Source organism: Perna viridis, chromosome 3, assembly GCF_037379345.1.
Source record: "Perna viridis isolate PV_CMFRI_1.1 ecotype Kerala chromosome 3, ASM3737934v1, whole genome shotgun sequence".
NCBI lineage: Eukaryota > Metazoa > Mollusca > Bivalvia > Mytilida > Mytilidae > Perna > Perna viridis.
The window spans coordinates 59,229,324-59,236,910 of record NC_142447.1 but is presented as its reverse complement, the minus strand read 5'-3'; the positions used below and the strand labels follow the sequence as shown (position 1 = coordinate 59,236,910).

General features: G+C 32.4%; 1 protein-coding gene across 1 annotated transcript in view; it reads left to right on the top strand.

Moving 5' to 3' along the window:
- Positions 1-1,081: 1,081 nt before the first annotated feature.
- Positions 1,082-7,587, top strand: part of LOC148623142 (sacsin-like) — a 36,775-nt gene continuing 30,269 nt past the window's right edge. Inside the window, 1 exon segment of the mRNA XM_088573694.1 lies at positions 1,082-1,320. The gene's annotated coding sequence lies outside the window, so the exon portion shown is untranslated.

Sequence of the window (7,587 nt, the reverse complement as noted above, 5' to 3'; positions counted from 1 at the left end):
CTAAGTTTGTACTGCACGTCCTCAGCGAACTTCCGCCTAAATGATATAAAGCAAATGGTAGTTTGCCTTTCAAATATTTCTGTAAATATAGCTAGATTTTTTGTGTATCGTACCTTTAATTATTTTGACTAAAATCATTTAAGTTTTTTTTATTAATTAAATGGATATTAAATACATAATCTCTGTCGACCACAATGACATGCAGTGACTGTATTAAAAAACACTTAAATGATAGTGACATGTAAAATCATTGTTTTCTTTTAAATTAAATGGAAATCATCAACTCTGTCGACCTCAGTGAATGTAAAAATGCTAAAAGGCCCAATTATTTTGGTCGCTGACATGTCAACTGTCTAGATAATATTTCTATAACTCTTCTAATTGATGGAAAATAGCAGAAAACTTAACCGTTTTTCACTTCGGTAAGTACGATATTCAAAAACTACATTGATTTATCTTTCCAATGTCATATGATATAGCCGTATACCCTCTAGGTCCATTAAAGTTAGAAAAATCCTTAGCCATCCGCTGCACTAAAACAACATATGGATACACATAATGTGAATTTATGATACAGTGATGGATGTATTGGATGGAAACATGAGACAACGCTGAAACATTCTGGCATAAATATTTATTGTATCATATAATCATGTCTGAAAAAAAAACTTTTTTTAAGAGTCATTACCCCCTTCCTGAATTAGAAAATATATAACCTCCTTCAAAGATGGCTATTTTTTCTTTCACCCTCCTACAATTGTATTTTTTTTGCCGGCCCAGTCCTATAGATATATAATGCCCGGTCTCTTTAGTGATCTGAAACATGCCTAACTGTGATGGAGCGGGATACGTGTACACAAAGAGATGTTACATGTACAAGAGCTATACAAATGTGCAACGTAAGGTTATTTGACATTTAAAATATAATATATATAAATATATCTGTCTGTATCCGTAACTTATCCAACCTAATTAACTGTATAACAAGATAAGAGGTAATTACATTTTATTTTATTGTACATTATAATAGTGCTATCTACATGTAGATTTGTCTTTAATTTGGTCGTACACACGTACATAAATATATTAATCCTGATAGATAAAACATACAATGTTCGTGATATATACACGTAAATTGTCCTAAAATTTGTTGTTTGATGACGGTGCACATTTCACATTTTTAGAAAGTCGTCGAAACTTTTCACCTACTTTCGTTTTGAATTCCCATAAGCCCCTGTTTTGTGGATGTTCTCATGATCATCAAACGTTTCAGTATTTTAGTGTGAAAGGACATAGTAATGGTTATTGTATTCTTTAGTTGTAAGTAGTATCCCTGCTTAGCATACGAATAGTGACAATTTGCATTAAATTCAGAAACCCCCTCCTCCCTGGACGGTAAGAAGTGATATCCTAGAGGGCTATGACGTTCTCGAGATCAACTTTCGTTTTACCAATACAACGTTTTGGGTGAGAGGAAGTTCGGAGTATAGCGTGTCCTTAACCAAAAACTAACACTGAGATGAAATATATATATATATTTGTTTACAATCAACTCTCATTGTTCATAATTAAAAGTTTGAATTTAATTGCCTAGCTAAGGTCACGATGTCGTTTTATGTACGGATGTCTATGCCAGACTATGGCAAGCCAAAGTGGACAAAAATAAGTTTTTTGTAATATAAAAAAATGATTTTTTAATATTACAAATTCATTTTTAATTTAACAAATTTTGATTTCTAATATAACAAAACTCTTTTTTTTAATATTAAAAAATCATTTTTTAAATTTTTTTTTTAAATGTGACTGATTTTGCAATATTGCAAATTGATTTTTTAATATTAAAATTTCATTTTCTAATATTATAAATTCAATTTGTAATATTACTAAATGTGTGATATTTTGTAATATTACTAAATGTGTGATATTTTATAATATTACTAAATCAGGAATTTGTAATATTAGAAAATGAATTTTTAATATTATCAAATGAATTTCTAATATTAAAAAAATGATTTTTAATATTAGAAATTGATTTTCTTGTATTAAAAAAGTATGTTTCATAATATTACAAAATAAGTATTTCCTAATATTAAAAAAATATTTTTTTTGATATTACAAATTTATTTTCTAATATTACAAATTTATTTTCTAATATTACAAATTGGATTTCTAATATTACAAAACCATTTTTAATATTAAAAAATTGAATTTTTAATATTAAAAAATGATTTTTTAATATTAGAAATTGATTTTCTAATATTAAAAAATGAATTTTTAATATTAGAAAATGAATTTTTAATATTACAAAATGAATTTCTAATATTAAAAAATATTTTCTAATATTAAAAAAATGTTTTTGTAATATTAAAAAAAAACATTTTCTAATATTACAAAATATTGATTTTTGTCCGCTCAGGCTTGCCATAGGTGTCTTTCTCTCAGAATGCCAAGAGGTCTGGAGTAGTCTACAATACCGAGCAGAAAAGACCCTTTTAAAAACTAAAGTGAATATGTCTAAATCGTCCGTTCTCCTAGAATTAGGCCGTAGATAGACAACGCGTATCTTACTCTCGGTATTTACTCAAAGTTTCGGAGGGGAGAATGTGTAAAGTAGTGTTTAATGAGCTGCGTCGTACTTCCTCCGTCGAATGGCCTTACTTTTCCCTACATTAAACCTGTTTTTGAGAACGTTGGACTTGACTTCTATTTCAGAGCGGATAACTTTAATGTAGGTAATGTTCAATGATTTTATGGGCCAGTATTCGAATTCTGAGCTGCTACGAGATGTATCTACAGAGTATACCTGGCCTGAATACATGTATTTTTACAGACAGAGGGGACAATAGCGATACCTTGCAATTCGGATTTCGAAGGTTCAAGGTTGAAGTTTTTGTGCCGTACTAATGCATTATGTTTAAATAGCAACTTAAATCGGTTTCGTCTGAATGATTCTGATGATTGCGAACTCTGTTCTGGCCATCAAATGGAAGATTTGCGACATCTCCTTTTACAATGTCCGGCCCTTGCAGGTATCAGAAATTGTATTTTATCATGTGTTGATAGTGAACATTGGAATGTGAATTTTATTGATTTACCCAATGCTGTTTAAGTTCGTTTTCTTGTTGGTGACCATGGCTTTTTTATTAGTGATGCTACCGGGTCTTAATTTGATACGTTGCCCCCGTTGTAAAGGGGTAGTTTCCAAATAAAAAATATATATCAATATATGTAATAGCATTCTCTACCAGAGTTATCGGTCCTTAATTCCTCTTCCGAAATCTGAATAGAGGACAATGCAATAATGCCGCTACTTTTTATCTAGTTTATCTGTTAGACCAAATTAAAAAAAACATGTTTGTTTCATATAACCATATTTTTTGAATAAAAAACTGTACCCTGAATAATTTTTCAACAAGCACTGTTCAAGTCAGAATAATGCCCTACTTATCTACACTATTTTTTTTTCAAAGGTGTAGTAGGAAGTACACATATAACTTTTTACGGCCTCAAACAAATTACGGTCTGTGTCGTCGTCGTCGTCTTTCGAAGACACATAAGTGTTAGTCAGTTGACCTGATTTCGTTTTATAATTTTTCAATAAGCACTGTTCAAATCAGAATATTTCTGATTAAAAGAAAAAAGTAAAATTCCCTACTTATCTACACTATCTTTTTTCGAAGGTGTAGTAGGAATTACACATCATTTTTATACGGCCGCAAAAAAAAATACGGTCGTATATTGGTATGGCGCTGTCGTCGTATTAGTCAGTTGATCTTTATAAAATTAATTTAAAAACAAGGTTCCAAACCGCAAAAGGATGGTTTGTCTTAATTTGGGAGGGGGTTATGGCCCCAACCGTTTTAGAATAAGGGGCCAAAAAGGGCATAAATTAACTATATACTAATTAACTATAAACTCCAATAAAAGCATAGGAATGCCTATGATATTGTTCCACAATTTTCTAAATATATACCACAATGGTAAAACTTGGACTGATTTTTGCAGTAAAGGCTTGAACTTTTCAGAAATTAGGGGCCAAAAAGGTTGACCAGACGCATGTATTTTCCTGATGTCCACACAATAACTTGACTATTAGTGAATGAATGTTTTTAAAAGAGTAATCTAGGGATTCAAGTATTCTTACTAGGGGAAATCAACAAAATGTAATCCAGAGACAAAGACCTGGCATGGAAAACAGATAATATAATAACGAAAATGATACGCACAAAGCAACAAAAGTTAAATGACTCCACAGATATTAGGGAGACTGGACCAGGTGCACCGGTAGGGTAAGGGTCAACTGTTTTTCTAGTAAATTAAGTTGCTCATAAAAAGTAAAGTCCGAGGTAGAGGAAAGAGAAAAGGAAAACTTTGGCACGTTGAACAAATCGGTTCTCATGGTGCAGATGGATACACCGTAACGATGATCCACGACCATCAACATTCTGTCGTGATAATTTCTATCTTTTAGCAACACCAACCTGTTCCAGATACCTAATTGTAAGAAGTCTAGCGCGGTATTAAAAGAAATTGTATTACCAGGTGTCATTACACAAAAGGAAGGTTGGGATTGATCTTTGGCGTTGTAACTTGACCAAGTAAGAATAAGGGGCCACAAAAGGGCAGAAACAAATATTTTATTCTGATTTCTTGACGATAGCTTGTATATTTCTGGTCTGATTTTGATAATTCTTTTATTAGATTCCTCATGAAAATCCTTGCCTGTGTTTTTCAATCAGATTTTAGATATCTTTTACAGTTTTCGAATTATAAGGGGGCAAAAGGGGGTCTATTTTTTTGCTACGATTTTGATAAGTTTATTTATTAGATTCCTCATAAAATCCCTGCCTGCATTTTCATCCAGATTTCTGATATTTATTACGGTTTTCGAGTTGTAAGGGGCTGAAGGGGTCCACGCCCCCAAAAAATAGATATTTTCATTTTTGGTCCGATTTTAATTTTTTTATTGGGATCCATATGAAAATCTCAGCCTAAACACAAGAGCTATAAGAAATATGCTTACTAAGTGAACCCTATCATTTACTGTTTTTTTTTTCAGATTATGTTGTACAAGTGATCAATAAATGCACCCTGAATCAGGCATACAATACTTAAATTGAATTTGAAAATATTGCGCATATTGTGTTAAAATGAGTTGTTGAGTCCATAATAAACTGTAAAGACATATGTGAAGTGCGTCAAAAACTAATGTTGTGTCCACACTTGCCTCAAGTGAACAGAGTTCAACTGGATACGGTCATATCATGCTGCACTCAGCGAAGCTTTTTAAAAATGATTTTGCCTTTATTAAAGTGAAAACCTGAATATATCATATTTTCATGTAAAGGTAATTTTAATGATACAACACAAGCAAGATAATTATAAGAAAGTTACCTTTAAGAAATGCAAGCTGAAAATTAATAAGAAAGGTTACCTTAAGCAATGCAACCTGAAAAAATAATAAGAAAGGTTACCTTAAGACATGCAACCTGAATTATTTTACACAATGGTAGTACCAATTGTGTTGCACGGTGTCGAGATAAAGGATTTGGAAAACTTCCATATGCAGTTAGGTATAACAATATTGAAGGTTAAAAAGTGCTCCTGATTGTACAACGTATGGAGAATTAGGCAGAATTCCATTACACATTCGGATAAAAGCTAGAATGGATGGTTTCTAGCTGGCAGCGTATAATAATAAAAATAATATCTTTGTATGAATGTTATTAAAACTTGATGTGGGATGGTGAAAACATGATAAATGTCTAGTGAAAACTATACAAAACTGGCAAAACAATAATATGGATTCTGCTAAAGAAAATTCATAAAACGAACATAAACGGTTTTGTTTGGTATTTGTTTAATCGGACATGTTTGTACGATCAAATTTACATTTGTGAAAGTGACCGCGTCATAGTACGATGTACATGTACTTGTAAGATGTTTTTCAATTTCCAAGACAAAAATTGACGTCATAATGTGATCGGACCTGCTTGTGAAATCTTACACCTCTGTGAAACCGGACATGCATCTGAGTCTTACATGTATGAATCCAAATGTGCACATCAAGCAAAGTTCTAATCTATAATATAGCTCTCACTAACCACTTCCGATATTGGAAGGTTATAAGTGTCACTGTATGTGTAATTTCATTACATATTATCATATCATACATCATACCCATCATGACGTATCACCGACTTCTTACATTGTCGTATGCATATCACTTACTAACATTGCACACTTGGCGCGAAATGAATTGTGCGACCCATGCAGGCATAGCTCGACTGGGCATTATATGTTCCATTAACTGCCGTATAGCCTAACTTAGCTGACGCTATAATGCCGAAGCAATATACTTACAGATATAGTGAATTTGCATTGTTATGCCCCCGCGAAAAACTGTCGGGGGGCATATTAATTTACCCCTGTCCGTCCGTTCGTCCGTCCTTCCGGATTACACATGATCATAGCTTGTCCGGCTATCTCCTCGTACAGTTCTTGAACAACATCTAAAATATTTTACAGGATATTTCTACACATGATGAAGGTGTGCAGGGCCAAACGATTTCGATTTTCGTGAAATATTACGGAAATTGGTGATAGTTACACGTTGTCATATTACTCAGAAACAGGGCTATATGGCTTTTCCGGCTATCTCCTCGTACAGTTTTTGAACTACATCTAAAATATTTTACAGGGTATTTCCACACATGATGAAGGTGTGCAGGGCCAAAGGATCTTGATTTTCATGAAATATTACGGAATTGGGTGATAGTTAGACTTTGTTATTTATGTCAGAAATATATCCCAAGCAACGAAGTTATGGATTTGTTATGGAGTATTAACATTTTTTATGTGTCCATTAATACGTCCATCAGTCCCCTTATTCTCATCACAACTAGTCTGACACTACCAAACAGAATTTCATGACACTATGTGGCCAGGATACAATATGTAGATATGCATATATTTAGGAATTTCTGATCCACAAATTGATCCCCAGACCATGAATAACACAAGCCTTGGAAGGATTTCTGAATCTGCAAACCATGTCTTCATACAAGAATAAACATGTTCCTAATTTGGCAAATCTAGCGAGCGGGGGCATCATTAGTGTCTTTCAGACACATTCGATTTCTTAATAAAATAAAAAAAATCACTAATAACAAATGAGGCGGGAGTTCCTGTGATAAACAGGTCTCTTAGTTTTTTTCTAAAGTTTACTGAAAGTTTCATTTATAATTTATTTTTTGGTTTAGGATTAGATAATCGTTTTATTTTGCGATACTATATTTTAACGTTTGTATATAATTTGCAAATTTGTCGCAGGGCATATGGGGCTGAGACTAAATCTCCATTGCAAGGACAAGTTTCAACAACCATTTATAATCTGTATAAACTGCAAATATATTTATTAATAAACTGTACATATTTATTCATCTTTCGGAAAACATTCAACAACTCAATTATACTCGACCCGAAAACACAATAAAATAACACTACGGCTGACAAACTTGCTAAGCACTTTCGCAATTTATAAAAAAAAATAAAAAAGATTTCTATCGCAAATTTGAGCAAATATCT